Source organism: Rhinopithecus bieti, unplaced genomic scaffold (genome assembly GCF_001698545.2).
Source record: "Rhinopithecus bieti isolate Rb0 unplaced genomic scaffold, ASM169854v2 scaffold_35314, whole genome shotgun sequence".
NCBI lineage: Eukaryota > Metazoa > Chordata > Mammalia > Primates > Cercopithecidae > Rhinopithecus > Rhinopithecus bieti.
This window is the reverse complement of record NW_016814808.1, coordinates 26,622-46,679: the sequence shown is the minus strand read 5'-3', so window position 1 is coordinate 46,679 and position 20,058 is coordinate 26,622. Positions and strand designations below refer to the sequence as shown.

At 39.9% G+C, this 20,058-nt stretch overlaps 1 pseudogene across 1 annotated transcript in view; it reads left to right on the top strand.

Moving 5' to 3' along the window:
* The window catches only part of LOC108515464 (zinc finger protein 43-like), a 39,861-nt pseudogene extending 25,567 nt beyond the window's left edge, over positions 1-14,294 (top strand). Inside the window, exon 4 of the transcript XR_001881532.1 lies at positions 11,853-14,294. The product of XR_001881532.1 is annotated as a zinc finger protein 43-like (transcript). The remainder of the gene's footprint in view (positions 1-11,852) is intronic.
* The last annotated feature ends 5,764 nt before the right edge of the window (positions 14,295-20,058 follow it).

Here is a 20,058-nt window from a genome sequence, read left to right as displayed (position 1 = left end):
GGATTGCAGCAGTTTCATTTTTTGTAAGTATAGCATCTACTTAAAATATAAAATTATCTGTAGTTTCTTTTAAATGTTTATTAAAATTTTCTCAGAATCTTGTATTTATGATTATACTGCATTTTCTCTAAAATTTTACTGCTGTACAGTTCATGCCAATGTTTCAGAAGTACAAAGCTACAGTCAAATATTGTAGTTATCTAAACAAATTCTTCCTTAATGGTGCATCAGTGTTCCATACCAGATTTTTTTTTTTTTTCTTAAACGGAGTTTTGCTCTTGTTGCCCAGGCTGGAGTGCAATGGCATGATCTCGACTCACTGCAACCTCCGCCCCTCTAGGTTCCAATGATTCTCCTGTCTCAGGACTGAGTAGCTGGGATTATAGGCATTTGCCATCATGCCCGGCTAATTTTTGTATGTTTAATAGAGACAGGGTTTCATCATATTGGTCAGACTGGTCTTGAATTTCTGACCTCAGGTGATCCACCTGCCTCGGCCTCCAAAAGTGCTGGGATTACAGGCGTGAGCCACTGTGCCTGGCCTTGCATACCAGATCTTATGGGAAAACATTTCTCTTATTATTGTTTTCCAGTTTCATATTAGTGTATTTCTTCAGTGTAGGTTTCTTAAAATCAGTTTATTGTGTTTTTTGGTTTTACCTATGTAGTGTAATTTCAGACAATTTTCAATTCTGTACACTTTAAGTCAATGTGGTATTTAATTAAGAGATAAATTGTAGCAGGACGAGCCGCAGACAAAACCCCTCAGACACCGAGTTGTAGAAGGAAGGGCTTTATTCAGCTGGGAGCAACAGGAAGCTACCGTCTTAAAATCCGAGCTCCCCAAATGCACAATTTCTGTCCCTTTTAAGGACTCACAACACTAAAGATTTCACATGAAAGGGTTGTGATTGGATTGAGTAATCTAGGGTGTGTGTGACAGGGGCTTCACGCACTGGTAGTCAGAGTGAAACAGAACAGAGCAGGGAGTTTCACAGTGTTTTTCCATACAATGTCTGGAATCTATGGATAACATCGGTTGCTAAGTCATGAGTTGATTTTTAACCACTAGGTTTGGGCCAGGCTGGCCCAGGCCTGGTTTCGAGTCTGGTTTTTGGGTCTGGCATCTGGTGCCGGGCTGCCTGCCTTTGGTTTCACTTCCTTGTTTTTTTTTCTTAAAATAAGTACTGAGTATAAAACAGTATAAAACAGTGTGAGAGGGTCTCTTTCTTCCATCATTTACCCCTTTGAGACTTTCACTCATTTTATTAGTGGGAGTTCTCACTTTTATTCTCACTACTTATGTCTTCCTGTGCAATAGACTGATAGTGATTCATATAGTATGTTCGTGCTGAAGCATTCTGGTGAACTAAGGTAGCGACGAAGCTTTTTATCATTTGGAGAAGTACAGGTGGCAAACAAGGGAACAGTAAGTAGGTTCCTATTACTATTATTACTCCTATTATAAGAGTTTTAAATCCTCCTATTGCCGCGAGCCAATTTCCAAACATGGCTCCCGGATTAAATCCGTGCCACACTTGCACGGGTACATGTGCCAGTTTTGTTATATCTTTATATCTTCAACTACTTGTTGCCATCTTCTGTACCAAGTCAGCCACAAATGCCGGCCCATTATCTGAGCCGATTCATAGAGGCAGTCCAAACCTAGGGATGAGATCTTGAAGAGGCACATGGGTTACTTCACGAGCTTTTTCAGTTTGTGTTGGATAAGCCTCCACCCACCCAGAGTAAGTACACACTAGAACCAGTAAATACTTGTTACCTCCACATTTAGGCATCTCTGTGAAGTCCACTTGAAGATCTTCAAAAGGAGCTGCTCCGTAGGCTTGTATGACAGGAGGCACAGAGGGGCCTTGCTTTGCATTGTGCTGTCAACAGGTAATGCATTGCTGCGCTACTGCTTTAGCAAGAGCTGGCAAGTGTGAGATGTAGAAATACCGGCCTAACAGCTTTTCAAGTGATCCTTGGCCTAAATGGGTAGTTTCATGTACAGCCAGCACTACTGTGGCTCCTAGCAGCTGTGGCACAGCTATTCTTCTTCATCTGGTAACTTTATCCATCCTTCCTTTATTGTTTGTCCTCCCTCTGCCTGAAGAAAATCTTTTTCCTCATTAGAATAAGTAGGCACCAGATCAAGCGTTTGAAGGAGTAGTGGGGCTGTGACTGGTGCCCGGTAAGGAGTAGATGCTGCTTTTCGTGCCTCTGTGTCTGCTTGGGAGTTTCCTTGGCTCACCGAGGTGGAAACTCACTGGTGTCCCCTTCAGTGCATGACTGCCATCTTTTGGGGTTTCCACACTGCTTCCAATAATTGTAGAATTTCTTATTGATAGTTTATGTCCTTTCCCCCAGAATTTAACAGGCCTTTTTCTTTATATAATGCTCCATGTACTTGAAGGGTTAGAAAAGCATATCAAGAGTCCAACACCTCTACACAGTTATGTTCAACAGGGCTGTCAGATACTGGGAGCAAGGTGGCAGGATTTAAAGTGTTACAGACTTCAGTAGTTATGCAGGGGTTTTCACATAACAAGCCTTGGTACTTAGTTAATCTAACATTTGTTAGCCAATGGTGTCCTTTGGTATTCATCAGAGTTACCACCACATGGGCTTTTATATTTAGGTTTTTTCCAAGGGTTAGCTTATCCACTTCTTGTGCTAACAGGACCGTTGCTGCCAAGGCTTTTAGACATGGAGGCCAGCCTTTAGAAACCCCATCTAGTTGTTTTGAGAGGTAGGCCACTGGTCTTGGCCAGGGCCCCACAGTTTGAGTTAAAACTCCTACTTTAATTTTTTCTCTTTCTGACACATAGAGCGTGAAGGGCTTTGTCAAATCTGGTAGTCCTAGAGCTGGGGCTGACATAAGTTTTTCTTTTAACTTATAAAAGGCTTGCTGTTGTAGAGGCTCCCATTCAAAGGGCTCTCAATCGCCCCTGTTTGTAACCCCATACAACGGTTTGGCTAGCACCGCAAAGTTTGGAAGCCATAATCTACAAAACCCCACAGCTCCTAAAAATTCTTACTTGCTTTCTGGTTTTAGGTTCCAGTAGACTGCAGATGATCTGCTTTCTTTCTGACCCTAGGCTGCACTCCCCTTTTCGAATAGTGAATCCCAGGTAGCATACCTGCTGTCTGCAAATCTGAGCTTTCTTCTTGGACACCTTATACCTACACTCCTCCAGGTGCCGAAGCAGGGCATCCATTTCTTTTGCACACACAACTGCCGTGGACTGTCCTAGCAGAAGGTCATCCACATACTGGAGCAGGATGCAGCCTAGGTCTTTAGCAGGAAACTTGGGGAGGTCTTGAGCCAACACCTCCCCGAAGATGGGGGAATCTTTGAACCCTTGGGGAAGCCGAGTCCAAGTGTAGTGAGTGGTGACACCTGACCCCGGATCTTCCCACTGAAAGGCAAACAGCTTTTGGCTCTCAGGAGCTAGTCTGATGCTAAAGAAGGCATCTTTCAAGTCCAGGCAAGTAAACCAGCTGTCCTCAGCCAGCAGCAATCCTAACAGTGTGTAAGGGTTAGGAACTGTTGGGTGCAGAGTCAGTGTAGCTTCGTTTACCAAGCATAAGTCCTGTCCAGGTCTATATTCTTTGGTCCCTGGTTTGGGGACAGGTAGGAGGGGGTTGTTTCTTGGAGACTGGCAAGGAACTATAATTCCAAAGGCTTTTAAGCGTCTAAGATGAGTCTGTATTCCTTTAAGGGCTTTCCTGGGAACTGAATACTGCTTTTGTCTGATTGACTGGGCCCCAGGCTTGACTTCTATGAGTACGGGGCTTAATTGATTGCCAGCCCCGGAGGATTGTCCTCTGCCCATACTCAGGGCCATTGCTTAACTAGAGCTGGTTTTATTTCCTGACCTGGCTTGGTTAGAAAAAGTCTTCATTCTTCCTCCCGGGGGACTGTAAGGGCCATGATGACTCCTGTTTCTGGTAACTTCAGCTGTAAAGAACCCTGTTTTGTAAAGGAAATGATGATTCTCAGCTTGCTAAGCAAGTCTTCCCAACAGAGGCAAGGGGCAGTCAGGCATATACAGAAATTGATGAGTCACTTTATATCCTCCCACCGAGCAGGTCCACGGCAGGCAGAAAGCCTGCTTGGCAGAGACTCCTGTTGCTCCAATTATATCAATGGTCTTTTTAGATAAGAGGGTTACCAGAGTGGTTATTACTGAGTGTTTGGCTCCGGTATTGATCAAAAACTTAATGTCCTTGCCACCTATTGTCATCCTGACCATGGGCTCCTTGGGGACGTTTGAGCCCAGTCCCCTTCAGTCTAGTAGCCCTTTGGCCAGATTGAACAAAGGCCCTTCATCTTTGTCTGAGATCTTTTGCTCTGCATCACCCTGCTTTTCCTTTAGTGGGGGACATTTATGTTTCTAATGTCCTATTTTTTTTACAGTAGGCACATTGGTTATGCTGCAGACGTGAGCGATTGGACTGGGCATTCCTCCTGGAACCCCCCTTTCCCTGCCCTTTCAGGGGAATTCCTCTAATTGCCGCAGCCAGCAAATCAGCGTTTCACCTGGCTTGGTGTTCGCCCTCCTTATGGCTTTCTCGGCAGCTTGTTGCATCTCTATTTACAAATACTTGATTAGCTATCTTTAGTAACTACGAGGTATTCATTCCTGCAAACCCAGCCTGTTTTTGCAATTTTCTCTGGATATCTTCTGCGCTCTAAGGCCATGTTAATCATATGCTGATTTTCAGGACTGTCCGGATCAAAAGGAGGCCTACATACGATAGGCCTCATACAGTCTTTCACAGAACTGGGCTGGGCTTTCCTCCTTTCCTTGGATGACTTCAGAAACTTTATTTACATTGGTGGCCTTTTGAGCCCCTTTTTTCAGACCTTCAACTAATGCCTCTCAGTACCGTCTTAGCCTCTCCATATCTAGTCCTTTGTTTGGATCCCATTGAGGGTCCGTTCCTGGCAGCTGAATTCTTATGTATTCCTGGGGATTTTGGTAATTGGCTGGGACGTGCTCTTCTAGCCATTTAGTTCCCACCTGGAGCACCCATTGCCTTTCATCTGTGCTCCTCTAGCCATTTAGTTGCTGCCTGGAGCACCCTTCACCTTTCATCTGTGTTTCATGAGTAGCTGGTGGCAATCAGCCCAAGTAGGATTATGAGTCTGGGTAATTGTTTGGAGCAAGTCAATTAGAGCTTGAGGCTTTTCAGTGTAAGATAGAGTGTTATTTTTCCAATTGAGGAGGTCAGCAGAGGTGAAAGGGTGATATACAAAGGCACACCTTTCCACCATGTGTCCGTCCTCATCTATCCCAGTATATCACTGCTCTTGCAGGGGCATTTGGATTCCAGTCTTGGGCCATAAGCGAGCCGCCAAGGGAGGAGTTTCTCCTACAGCTTCACTTCCCTTCTTGTCTACTCTGGGTAGTCTGGGGGTTGTGAGCTCAGGAAAAGGGGGCCTCTCCGCTTGCTAAGTTGGGGGCACTGTTGGTGCCATCTCTTGCCACGAGTCCTTGGGCTCTGGGTCAGACAGAATTTTAGGTGCCGGCTTCCCTCAGTGGGTGGAGCAAGAACGTTCCTTAACTAACTCCCTTTGCTACTAGTACTGCTGCTGCCTGTCCCCTTAACCACTGTGGGGGATTTAAAACTAGCTGTAACCAGGAATGTAACCAGGAATCTATATATGGGAATTGATCTGGGTGTCCTGGCTTGCCAGTTACTTTGTGCCATACCTTTGAAACTAGAGACCTGTCTAGGCTTCTTTCTGATGGCTGCCCTACATCTAATGCTGGCCAGTCTGTTTCACACAAAGTTCTAAGTTTTCCTGGAGTCATAGTGATTCCATAGTCTCCTTTGAATCCTTTCTTGAAATTCTTTAACATAGTCCCTAATGGGGTGGGCTTACTTTGTGCCTGATCCATGTTTTCTCAAGACAAAATATCATGCTCACACCACACACTCACCATAAAACAAAGAACGGGTAAAGAGGGCACACATACACACACCTTTACAGTTTGTACCAAACTAAAAGCGAAACCAAAACTAGAGTATCCAGAAATTCAAGCCAAGTCAGAACTAAAACCAAAGTATCATGCAATTCAAGTCAAGTCAAAACCAGAACAAAAGTGCCAATGCAGGCACGCCGTGGGTGATCAGGCCATGCTTCCACTCAGATGGAGTGGGCAAGTTCCAAAGACTAGTCTTACCAAGTTTCAGATGTCCGGATTCCAAGTGCCAGTTCCTTCCCGGTGTTCAGCCACTGTGTTAATCCTCCACAGGGGCCTGCTACGCACTGCTCTGGTGAGACGTTCCTCCGGGGCAATTGCCTACCAGGGAGCACTGTTTGGATCGTGTCACTCAGGCTGGCTGGACCCCTCCGCAGGGATGCTCCACAGAGCAGGCCTAAGCCGCCTAAGGGGCTTTCTCGGGCATCCATCAGTCACCTTGCTTCCCAGTCAGGGAACCAAGAAATGTAGCACAACGAGCCACAGACAAAACCCCTCAGACACCGAGTTGTAGAAGGAGGGGCTTTATTCAGCTGGGAGCATCAGGAAGCTACCGTCTTAAAATCCGAGCTCCCCAAGTGCACAGTTTCTGTCCCTTTTAAGGGCTCACAACACTAAAGATTTCACATGAAAGGTCATGATTGATTGAGTAATCTAGGGGGTACGCAACAGGGGCTTCATGCACTGGTAGTCAGAGTGAAACAGAACAGAGCAGGGAGTTTCACAGTGCTTTCCCATACAGTGTCTGGAATCTATGGATAACATCAGTTGCTAAGTCATGAGTTGATTTCTAACTACTAGGTTTAGGCCAGGCAGGCCCAGGCCTGATTTTGGGTCTGGTTTTGGGTCTGGTACCTGGTGCCGGGCTGCCTGCCTTTGGTTTCACTTCCTTGTTTTTTTTCTTAAAACAGGTACTGAGTATAAAACAATATAAAACAGTGTGAGAGGGTCTCTCTCTTCCCTCAGAATCACTGGCCGGGCACAGTGGGTCAGACCTGCAATCCCAGCACTTTGAGAGGCTGAGGCAGGCGGATCACAAGGTTGGGAGATGTGACCCTCCTGGCTAACACGGTGAAACCCTGTCTCTACTAAAAATACAAAAAATTAGCCGGGCATGGTGGTGTGTGCCTGTAGTCCCAGCTACTCGGAAGGCTGAAGCAGGAGAATCGCTTGAACCTGGGAAGTGGAGGTTGCAGTGAGCCAGATCGCGCCGCTGCTCTCCAGCCTGGGAGACAGAACAAGACTCCATCTCAAAAAAACAAAGATCAATCACCAAATGTCTATCACAATCATATTATATGTGTGTGTGTGTGTGTGTGTGTGCGTGTGTGTTTATAAATATGACCCCAATTTTGGTTAAAGCTTATCTTGTATATATTATTTTTCAGCTAATTTTTAATGGTTGTTTTATCTTCTCTAAGCAAGTAGTCATGGAAATAGTCTGTTTTCACCATGTGTTTAATGATGAAAATATATTTTCTTTGTATGAAAAACACTTTTGTAATTTGAAGGTAGTTTTAAAAGGTTTATAATGCTGCATTTTTTTGTTTTTGTTTTTTTTTAATGTTGGTGTTGTAAAAACATGTAACATAGTGTACACTTCAGACATGGTGGTGACTCACATCTGTAATCCCAGGATTTTGGGAAGCCAAGACAGGTGGATTGATTGAGGCCAAAGTGTGAGACTGGTCTGGGCAATACATGGAGATTCCCTCTCTACAAATAATTTTTAAAAATAGCCAGGCATGGTGGTGTGCACCCATGGTACAAGCTTTTTGGGAGATTGAGGGGGAGGGATTACATGAGCTTTGAAGTTAGAGTCTACAGTGAGCCATAATTGCACCACTGTACTTCAGCTTGGGTAACAAAGTGAGACCCTATCTTAAAAAAAAAAAAAAAAAAGTACATTTCAGACATGATAAAAATATTTACATTGTTATTCAAAAGACTTCTAGAAATTTTACACATGTGAAACTAAATACACATTAAGTAACAAGTGCTCATTTTGCCGTTTTCAGCCTTTGACAAACACCCTTTTACTTGCTGATTTTATGAGTGTGACTACTTAAGATACCTCAGATAAGTTGAGTCATATGGTATCTATAATTTCGTTACTTGCTAATTTCAGGTGACATAATATTCTCAAAGTTTATCTTAAAATGAGGCAAGATTTTCTATTTGAAGGCTGAATAATATTACATTGTAGGTATATGTTACATTTTTTGATGTATTTATAAATCAAGGGACATCTAAGTTTCTTCAACCTTTTGGCTTTTGTGCATACTGATACAAAAAATATGGATGTTCATATATGTTACTCAAGCCCTACATTTTCTGTTATGAATATAGATTCAGAAATGATGTTTTTTTGTATTTGATAATTTCATTTTTAATTCTTTGAGAAACATTTATTTATTTATTTATTTATTTTGAGACAAAGTTTCGTTCTCGTTGCCCAGGCTGGAGTCAATGGGGTGATCTCGGTTCACTGCAACCTCTGCCCCCTGGGTTCAGGCAATTCTTCTGGCTCAGCTCTCTGAGTAGCTGGGATTACAGGCATGGGCCACCACGCCTGGCTAATTTTGTATTTTTAGTAGAGATGGAGTTATTCAATGTTGATCAGGCTAGTCTCGAACTTCCGACCTCAGGTGATCTGCCGGCCTCGACCTCCTTGTTTTCCACCAACAGTCAACGTAGGGTTGTTTTTTTTTAACTGGTAATTTATTATTATTATTATTATTATTATTATTTTTTTTTTTTTTGAGATAGAGCCTCGCTCTGTCACCTAGACTGAAGTGCAGTGATTTGTTCTTGTGTGCTAGGTTCAAACAGTTCTCCTGCCTCAGCCTCAGGAGTAGCTGAGATTACAGGTACCCACCACTATGTCCAGCTAATTTTTGTCTTTTTAGTAGAGATAGGGTTTTGCCATGTTGGCCAGACTGATCTCGAACTCCTGACCTATGGTGATTCACCTGTCTCAACCTCCCAAAGCACTGGAAGTAAAGATGTGAGCCACTGTACCTGGCTGGTTTTATCTTTATTGCATCATCAACAGATTTTGTGTTTTTAAAAAATTTATAGTAGCCATTCTAAATGGATGTGAGGTGATTTTGTTTTCATTGTGATTTTATGCATTTCTCTACAAATTGTAATTTTGTGTCTTTTAAATGCTTCTTCCCATTTGTGTATATTTTGGTAAAATTTAGTTCAATTATTTGTCCATTTCCAAATCAGATTATTCAACTTTATTGTTAGTTTTAAGAGTTGTTTATATATTATGAATATTAATACCTCATGTGATTTACAAATACTTTCACTCATTTTCTAGGAGGCATTGTCTCTCTATTGAATGTTTTCTTTGATGTACAGAAATTTTGAGGTATAGTGTAGTTAAATTTTTCTGTTCTTTTCTTTGTTGTTCATGCATTTAAGGTTGTATCTAAGAAAATGGTGCCAAGACCAGTGTCGTGTCTTTTTTCCATATTTCTTTTTAAAAGATTTGTTAGTTCCTTTTTTCTATGTGTTTTGTTTAAAATGTTTTTATATATAATTCAAGGAAATCATCAAACTTTATTTTATTAGTGTTGGTATCCACATTTCAACATCATTTTTTGAAGGTATTTTTTTTCTATTGTTTGCTCATGACAACTTTGTAGAAGATCATTTGATCATATACAGAAGGGTTCATTTTAGGGCTCTTTATTCTGTTCTTTCATCTACTTATCTGTCTTTGTGTCAGTACCACATTGTTATTGTAGCTTTTAATATGTTTTGAAATCAGAAAGTATAATGCCTCTTTATTGTTTTCATAATCACTTGGCTATAGTTTTTTTGTTTTTTTTTTTTTAAAGAGATAGAGATCTCGCTCTGTCACCCAGGCTGGAGTGCAGTGGCACGATTGTGGCTCACTGAAACATCTGCCTCCTGGGTTCTAGCAATTCTCCTGCCTCAGCCTCCCAAGTAGCTGGGATTGCAGGTACACACTGCCATGCCCAGCTAATTTTTTGTATTTTAGTAGAGACAGGGTTTCACTGTGTTGCCCAGGCTGGTCTCGAACTCCTGAGCTCAGCAGGCAATCCACCTGCCTTGGCCTCCCAAAGTGCCAGGATAACAAACATGAGCCACCATGCCTGGCTTGGCTATAGTTTTTAATCAGATTTTTAAATTGTGAAGAATATTTCTGTGAAAAATTGTACTATTGAATTTTATGTAGAGATTATATTGATTTAGTTCATCACTGGAGCTTGTATTGACAGCTTTGGAAAAGTTAAATTCTTTGGTCCTTGAGCAAGAATATGTTGAAGAGTGTGTTTTATTTTCATTTATTTTTGGATTTGCCAATTTCGCTTTTAATTCCTAGTTTTATGCAATTTCGGTCAAAAACCGCAGTGTATAATTTTGGTCTTCTTAAATTTATTTGTTACTGTTGTTGTTTTGAGACAGGATCTTACTCTTGCCCAGGCTGGAGTACAGTGACATGATTTTGGCTCACTGTAGCCTCAAACTCCTTGGCTCAAGTCAACCTCAGCCCCTCAAGTAGCTGGGTGTACAGACATGCACTACCATCCCTGGCTAATTTTTTTTTTTTTTTTTTTTTTTTGAGGCGGAGTCTCACTCTGTCCCCCAGGCTGGAGTGCAGTGGCGTGATCTCGGCTCACTGTATGCTCCGCCTCCTGGGTTCACGCCATTCTCCTGCCTCAACCTCCTGAGTAGCTGGGACTGCAGGCACCCACCACCACACCCAGCTAATTTTTTTTTTGTATTTTAGTAGAGACAGGGTTTCACCATGTTAGCCAGGATGGTCTCGATCTCCTGACCTCGTGATCCACCCATCTCAGCCTCCCAAAGTGCTGGGATTATAGGCGTGAAACACCGTGCCCGGCAAATTTTTTATTATTATTTGTAGAGACAGAGTCTCACTGTGTTTCCCTGGCTGGTCTCAAACTTCTGGCCCCAAGTGATCCTCCTACTTTTGTTTCCCAAGTTTTAGGATTATAGGCATAAGCAACTGCACCCAATTTATCCTAGCAGAATACACAAGGTGCAAAGAAGAATATTGTATGTTCTCTTGCTTTTTACTGGAAAGGTTTATATGAGTCTGTTAAGTCTACTTTGTCTGTGATATGGTTTGGATGTCCATGTTTCCAAACCTCATGCTGCAATGTAATCTTCAGTGTTGGATATGGGATCTGGAAAGACGTATTTTTGTCATGGAGGTGAATTCCTCATGAATGACTTGGCACCATCGTCTTGGTAATAAGACAGTTTACACTCTGTTAATTCAAGAGAGAGCTGGTTCATCAAAAGAACCTGGCTCCTTCACCGCACACCTTCTCTATCTGTTACTGTGTGATATTTCCAGTTACTCTTTGCCTTCCACCATAACAGTAAGCTTCCTGAGACCCTCACCAGAAACAGATGCTGGTACACACTTCTTGTACAGTCTGCCAAATTGTGAGCAAAATAAACCTTTTTTCTTTATAAATTATCCACTCTCAGGTATTCCCCTATATGCAAAATAATTGGAGTTGGCAATTTACTTCTAAAGACACTATGTTATGTTGGAGAGCAGAAAAAGCTGTGTTGGGTACATGTAACCAATTATCTTTTCCTTCTATGTGGCTCTTTGCATTGGGCTCACCTGGGGCACTGCACACACTTATTTATAAATTTTTCGCTGATGCATTTTGATCAGTATGTTTTTGTTACATTTGTATGTCTATAAATAAATTAGGGCCTGTGGCATTTTTCTATGACATCTTGCTTATGTAACTTGTGTGATTTTATATGTTAGATAAAGTATATTTATCTCTGAGTCTAGCAAGTGGAATAATTTGTTATTTTTATTTTTTTCAGTTATGTGTTCTCATGTTGCCCAAGACTTTTGGCCAGAGCAACATATAAAAGATCCTTTCCAAAAGTGACACTGAGAAGATATAAAACTGTGGACAAAAATGTACATTTAAAAAAAGACTGTAAAAGTGTGGATGAGTGTAAGGTGCACAGAGGAGGTTATAATGGATTTAACCAATGTTTGCCAGCTACCCAGAGCAACATATTTCTATTTGACAAATGTGTGAAAACCTTTCATGAATTTTCAAATTCAAACAGACATAAGATAAGCCATACTGGAAAAAAACTTTTCAAATGCAAAGAATGTGACAGATCATTTTGCATGCTTTCACAGCTAACTCAACATAAAATAATTCATACCAGAGTGAATTTCTGCAAATGTGAAAAACATGGAAAAGCTTTTAATTGGCCTTCAATGATCACTAAATGTAAGAGAATTAATACTGGAGAGAAACCCTATACATGTGAAGAATGTGGCAAAGTCTTTAACTGGTCCTCACACCTTACTACACATAAAAAAATTTATACTAGATACAAACTCTACAAATGTGAAGAATGTGGCAAAGCTTTTAACAAGTCCTCAGTCCTTACTACTCATAAGATAATTCGCACTGGAAAGAAGTTCTACAAATGTAAAGAATGTGCCAAAGCTTTTAACCAATCCTCAAACCTTAGTGAACATAAGAAAATTCATCCTAGGGAGAGACCTTACAAATGTGAAGAGTGTGGGAAAGCCTTTAACTGGCCCTCAACTCTTACTAAACATAACAGAATTCATACTGGAGAGAAACCCTACACATGTGAAGAATGTGCAAAGCCTTTAACAGTTCTCAAACCTTACTACACATAAGAGGAAATCCAGTACTGCCAGAGAAATTCTTACAAATGTACAGAATGTGTGCAGCTTTTAGCCGTTCCTCAAACCTTACTAAACATAAGAAAATGTCGATACTGAAAAGAAAGGACGCCTACAAAGTGAAGAGATGTGGCAAAGCTTTTAAGTGTCCTTCAAAGCTTACTGAACATAAGTTAATCATACAGGAGAGAAACCCTACGAAATGTGAAGAATGTGGGAAACCTTTAATGGCCCTCAAACCCTACTTAAACATAACAGAATTATACTGGAGAGAAGCCCTACAAATGTGAAGTATGTGGCAAAGCCTTAACCACAGTTCTCAAACCCTTACTGACACATAAAGCGAATTTCGCATACTGCAGAGAAAACCCTAACAAATGTGAGAATGTGGGCAAAGCTTTTAGCCGGTCCTCAAACCTTACTAAACATAGGAAAATTCAATTGAAAAGAAACCCTACAAATGTGAAGATGTGGCAAAGGCCTTTTAAGTGGTCCCAAAGCTGACTGAACATAAGATAACTCATAGGTGAAGAAACCTACAAATGTGAAGAATGTGGCAAAGCTTTTAACCATTTCTCAATCTTACCAACATAAGAGGATTCATATGGAGAGAAACCCTACAGTGTGAAGGAATGTGGCAAACTTTTACACGCTAATCCTTCATGAACCTTACTAGCACATAAGAAAGATTCCATTACTGAGAGAAATCTACAAATGCGGGAAGGGAATGTGGGCAAAGCTTTTACCCAATCTTCAAACCGTTACTACGACATAAAGAAAGAATTCATACTGAGGAAAAACCCGTAAAGGCATGTGAAGATGGTGGTGTAAAGCTTTGAAACAAGTTCTCAACATCTATTACGCTCTAAACTCACTACATAGAGAGTACAAAAATATAATCTGAGTAGGCTGACCCTGGACAATGTGAAAAATGTTGCAAAGCCTTCTAAGTGGTCGATCAACCTTACCTAACATAAGATAAGTCATACTGGAGAGAAGACCTGACAAATGTAAGAATGTGGCAAAGCTTTTAAACTGTCCCTCAACCCTTTCTACACATAAGATAATTCATACCTGGAGAGAAACCCTGACAAATGTGGAAAAGTTGGCAAAAGCTTTTAACCGATCCTAAACCTTATTGACATAAGAAAATCATACTGGTAAACATACTGGAAAGCAACCCTACAAATGTGAAGAATGTGGCAAAGCATTTAACTATTCCTCACACCTTAATACACACAAGAGAATTCATACTAAAGAACAACCCTACAAATGTAAAGAATGTGGCAAAGCTTTCAACCAATATTCAAACCTTACTACACATAACAAAATTCATACTGGAGAGAAACTCTACAAACCTGAAGATGTGACAGTGATTTTGACAACACCTCAAACTTTTTAAAACATAAAATTAATTATACTGGTGAGAAATTCTAGAAATGTAAAGAATGTGACAAAGCCTTTACATGGTTATCACACTTGATTGTAGGTAAGATAATTTATATTGGAGTAAACTTCTACAAGTATGAAGAATGTGGCAGAACTTTTAATTAATGCTCATACCTTATTGCACAGGAAATAATTTTTACTTGGGAAAAGAATGTGGAAAAGCCATTAATATCTGCTCATATCTTACACAACATCAGAGAGTCGGTACTTAATAAAACCATTATAGATGCAACTAGTGTCAAAAGATCTTTCAGAAAATATAAGCCTTTAAAGTGAAGAACAGAATTCATTCTGAAGACAAACATTACAAATACAAAGAGGGTTGTAGTACCATTACTTGTATCACAGATCTTATTGTACACATTTTGTTCTAAAGAAAACCCTGAAGCAGTTGCTCAAATATTGTTCAACATCAGAAAATTTATATTGGAAAAAAACCCTGGAAAATGTAATAAATTTGTAAAAACAGTTTTGAAAAACTACAGCTTGTAAAACATGAGGGTCTATAATACTTGGTTGATAGTACAAAGTTTGTTCAACATCAGGGAATTTATATTGCAGAGAAACCCTACAAATGTAATCAGTTTGGAAAAACGTTTTTTCAAAAACCACAGCATAGAAAACACCAGAGGGTTCATACTAAAATATATTTTTGCAGATGCCGTAAATATGAAAAAAATTTAATCCTAAATTTATGTAAATATCTGAGAATTCATAGTAGAAATATCTAAGGCATGGACACCTCAGACGTTACACTAAATCAGTGCTAACTACAGAAAACAACCCAAAATAAAACTTGGTGGATAAATTGTATATAACATTACAAAAGTAGAAAATTTTCAGAGTTATAACTACGTTTAAAGTATACTTTTATCTTGAGAAAATTACTGATTTTTGAATTAGTGAATAATGACATAATTAAACTCTCAAATAACTATGCTCTTTTTTCATTCCTGCTATATTCACATGTAAAAGCATGTGCCCAATTGTTGCTGCATCAAAGATATGAGAGATTCTTTTATTAGGTGGGCATTATTTAAAACATTTTTTTATGGAACAGTAAGGATATTAAAATGTAAGATGTAGCCAGGCATGGTGGCTCACGCCTGTAATCCCAGCACTTTGGGAGGCTGCGGCCAGTGGATCACCTGAGGTCAGGAGTTTGAGACCAACCTGACCAACATGGTGAAACCCTGTCTCTACTAAAAATACAAAAATTTGCCAGCCACCTGTAACTCCAGCTAATTCAAAGGCTGAAGTAGGAGAATCCCTTGGACCTGGAAAGTGGAGGTCTCAGTGAGCCAAAATCATACCTACCGTTGCACTCCAACCTGGGCAACAAAAGTCAAACTCCATCTCAAAAAAAAAAAAAATGTAGGATTCATGAATTTTCATTCCTGCTATATTCACATGTGAAAGCATGTGATTGAAATTACATTGCAGAATGAAATTACGTTTTCAGTAATTGGAGAGGCACTTTGTGGTTAACTTATAAAGGAGTGATGCAGGAGGTAGGTTTTCAGAGTAATATTCTTCTGCACGGTAGTGACAAAGCAAGTTTTTTATTATAGTTAAAATTGGTTAAATTAGTAGTAAATCATTTTATTGTAATTTTATGTAATGAAGTATATCTTTTAACATTTTACATGTAAACATAACTTAAAAAATGTGTTAAGACCATTGTGCATTCAATGAAGCATTATGCTTCTAACTTTAACCTATTTCACCTTACTCGAGGGTGTATGTAAAAGATGGTAACTATATACTATTTGGTAACATAATGGACTAACATTTCTAGTAATCTCTTTCATCAGTGGCTTTCAACTGCAAATAAGTTAAAGAATATTTTTTCTATAGGTTATTCTTTTTTGTCTTATTTAAATTTACTGTTCTTAATTTCTGTGGATACATAGTATGATTTTAATTACCTTATTATTTGTGCTATTCATAATTTTTTTGTTTGGTTGGTTGGTTTTTTTTTTTGTTTTTCTTTTTTTTGGGGGACAGAGTCTCGCTCTGTCACCCAGGCTGGAGTACAGTGGCACGATCTCGGCTCACTGCAACCTCCACTTCCCCAGTTCAAGTGATTTTCCTACCTCTGCCTCCCAAATAGCTGGGATTACAGGCATCCGCCACCACACGCTAATTTTTGTATTTTAGTAGAGACGGGGTTTCACCATGTTGGCCAGGATGGTCTTGATCTTCTGACCTCGTGATCTGCCTGCCTCGGCCTCCCAGAGTGCTGGGACCACAGGCATGAGCCACTGTGCCCAGCCAAATATGTATATATTTATGCAATATATGACATGTTTTGATACAGGCATATAATATGTATTAGTCACATCAGGATAAATAAAGTGTCCATTACCTTCAGCATTTATCCTTTGTATTACAAGCCAATTCTACACTTCATTATTTTAATGTATGATTAAATTGTTATTGACTACAGGGTCATTTTAATTATAAAAATTATATAGAGTATAAACATACCTTTCTGAATCGTGAATAAACATTGTTATATATTTTTCTTTGAATATGTGGCTGCTCTGCCTGAAACACAGAGTTTTAGTTTTGGCTTATGTAGAGTTAAATATACACATACATTACTCTAAAGATAAACCTTAGGTGTAAGAAAATTATGGAGTAAGTAACTGTTCTTGTGAGTATGAGTTTGTACCTATTTTAGGAAGAAAAAATCAATATTGAAGCAAGACAAGTAATTTTAATAAGGTGACTAATTTACTAGAAAACTAAAAACCCCAAAAATGCTGAAAGGCAATCTATGCTGTCTGCTTTCTATTGAATTCATTACTGTAGGATTTTATGGCTTATGGTTCAGAATCTCCCCATGCAAACTTTTTTTTTAACTTGCTTGGTACTCATGCTAAACCCATAACTTTCTTTTTTATTATTTTTTCTTTTATAGTTTATGAGGTATTCATTATAAGCTCACCAGGGATTATAAGAATGATTTTTATGAAATTTAGTTGTGCACACAATTTTTAGGTGCAATTCCACAATTAGTGTTTTAAGTTATATTTAGGACATTTGATTTTGTTTATTTAATTGGAGACTTCTATATAAACCTACTTTAGTGTTCATTTCACTTTCTATAATTCACATATGTAAATTTATTGAGCTAATAATAGGTAAATACTAGGGAGGCTTTATATGTTCTGAAGTTTTTTTGTTCTGTTTTGTTTTGAGACAGAGTCTCGCTCTGTCGCCCAGACTAGAGTGCAGTGGTGTGATCTTGGCTCACTGCAACCTCCACCTCCCAGGTTCAAGCGATTCTCCTGCCTCAGCCTCCTGAGTAGCTGGGACTATAGGCACACACCACCATGCCCAGTTAATTTTCCTTTTTGTAGTTTTAGTACAGAAAAGGTTTCACCGTGTTAGTCAAGATGGTCTCCATCTCCTGACATGTGATGTGCCCACCTCAGCCTCTCAAAGTGCTAGGATTTCAGGCATGAGCCACTGCGCCTGGCCTTTTGAGGATGTTTCTATACATAAATGTAGCAAACAAGCATGACAGTGCTTGCTGTGTAACAGATTGTCCATAATAAGCCAAAAATATTTTTGCTGGAATTAGTTTGTAACTTCAAGTCAGAGATAGGAAATATCAGTGATGAAGAAATAATATTGATTATTCATGTGGAGAGGACATTTTTCCCATCTTCAGTAAAAATACAAAAATTAACTGATTGTGGTGGTAGGTGCCTCTAATCCTAGCTACTCGGGAGGGTAAAGCAGGAGAATCGCTTGAACCTGGGAGGCAGAAGTTGCAGTGAGCCGAGATCACGCCATTGCACTCCAGCCTGGGCGACAGAATGAGACTCCGTCTCAAAACAAAAAACTGGTTTTGTAAGCATCCTCAAAGAAATCTACACCTGTTTCCCAAATACTTGCAATTCAAAATTAAATTTCACAATCTTTTCACAAGAGTGGGTAGACAGCTTTTTTCTTCGAAGTGAGACCTGTACTGTAAGGTCTTGATTCTAGCAGATCTGGCAGGTCTACCTACAAACCTGCATGCAGGGCTGTGTCAGTGGCTGCTAGGGCACATTGGTGGGCTGAGAAGGGCCATGGAGACATTTATGATCACCAGATGTCTTCAAAGCTGCATTATCCAAATGCTAGGCTTCACTTCCTAATGAGTTCTAGCAGACTAGTGTTTCCACCAGTCCCTGACCCATGCCTTTTGAATCTCCCTTGCCCAGGGTTCTCACAGCTGTCCACTATGTATGTCTCAGTCTTTGCCGATAGAGGCCACCTAAAATGAGAGCAGAATAGACCTCATAAAAAGTCCCTAACAACCCTACTGTAAGTATTTCAAAGAAAACCAGCTAATTCAGATTTTCTCCAAGGCTTGTCTCTTGCAGCTTACTGTTTCTGAGAATGCTTTTTAAGCAGCAATAGATTTGAGAATGTTATTAGCTACTACTGTTTGTTTTCCTTCTAAGATCCTGCATTAACCAAAGCCAAAATGAAACCAAAAAGTCTTCAAGTGTATAGCTTTTGTATATATGCCTAGCTGGCTAGCAGTAAAATTCGCACATTAAATTGAATCTTGAATGATCTTCAGTGCTTACCAAGATGGCTCTTGGGATCAAACCTCAAAGGCACCTTTTTTTTTCTCTTCCGTTCTTTTCCAACGTCAAAACGTTGACGTTAAAATACATCAAACTACAGAGGAAAAAAAAAACCTTAGGTCTTCTAAAAATAATTATTTCATTTAGAAATCTGATGTAGGGTTGGCAGAGGGTCACCAGAATTCAAAAGAGGTTGAGTTTAATCCTCCAGCCCAACTGTCCACATTTAGAAGTGACAACATTCATGAACTAAGTCAATATAATTTGCGCAGATCTTACCCAACAAACACTAAACTACGAAAACAAACACTTGCATTTACACTTTTTTTCTGAGATGTAGTCTTGCTCTGTCACCAGGCTGGAATGCAATGGCATGATCTCGGCTCACTGCAACCTCCGCCCCACGGGTTCAAGCGATTCTCCTGCCTCAGCCTCCTGGGCAGCTGGGAGTACAGGCGCGTGCCACCACACCCAGCTAATTTTTTGTATTTTTAGTAGAGACGGGGTTTCACCATGTTGGCCAGGATGGTCTCAATTTCTTGACCTCGTGATCCACCCACCTCAGCCTCCCAAAGTGCTGAGATTACAGGTGTGAGCCTCCGTGCCTGACCTGCATTTAAACTTTTCTAAAATGTCAAATTAGCATATTTCCTCTGTGTAAAGTTTTTAAAAGTTTTAATCTGCCTTTATTACCCTTTCAAAATATTTTAAATGCTAGGAAAAGTTAACTTTATTCTCTACTCACAAATTTCTCTTTACAGATAAATGTGGTTATATACATTGTTTAAAACACTTTTCTACTAATGACACTTCATGTGTAGATCTACACAAATGCTGTTTTTATTCTTCTGGGAATAAAAGCTGTGCCAAGAACTAATGGAAGGATAAAAATATCTTTGCAGCTGGGTGCTGTGGCTCACACCGGTAACCCCAGCACTTTGGGAAGTTGAGGCTGGCGGATCACGAGGTCAAGAGATCGAGACCATCTTGGCCAACATGGTGAAACTCCGTCTCTACTAAAAATACAAAAATTAGCTGGGTGTGATGGTGTGCACCTGTAGTCTCAGCTGCTCTGGAGGCTCAGGGAGGAGAATCGCTTGAACCCTGGAGGCTGATGTTGCAGCGAGCAGAGAGCGCCTCACTGCACTCCAGCCTGGTAACAGAGGGAGACTCAGTCTCAAAAGAAAAATTTTTTTTTTTTTTTTGCAGTTTTTCCCTACTTGCTCAGCCATTTTTTGTTTGTTTTGGGTCTGGTGTTTGTTCTTTTCCCTCCATTTTTTTTTTTTTTTTTTTTTTTTTTTTTTTTTTTTTT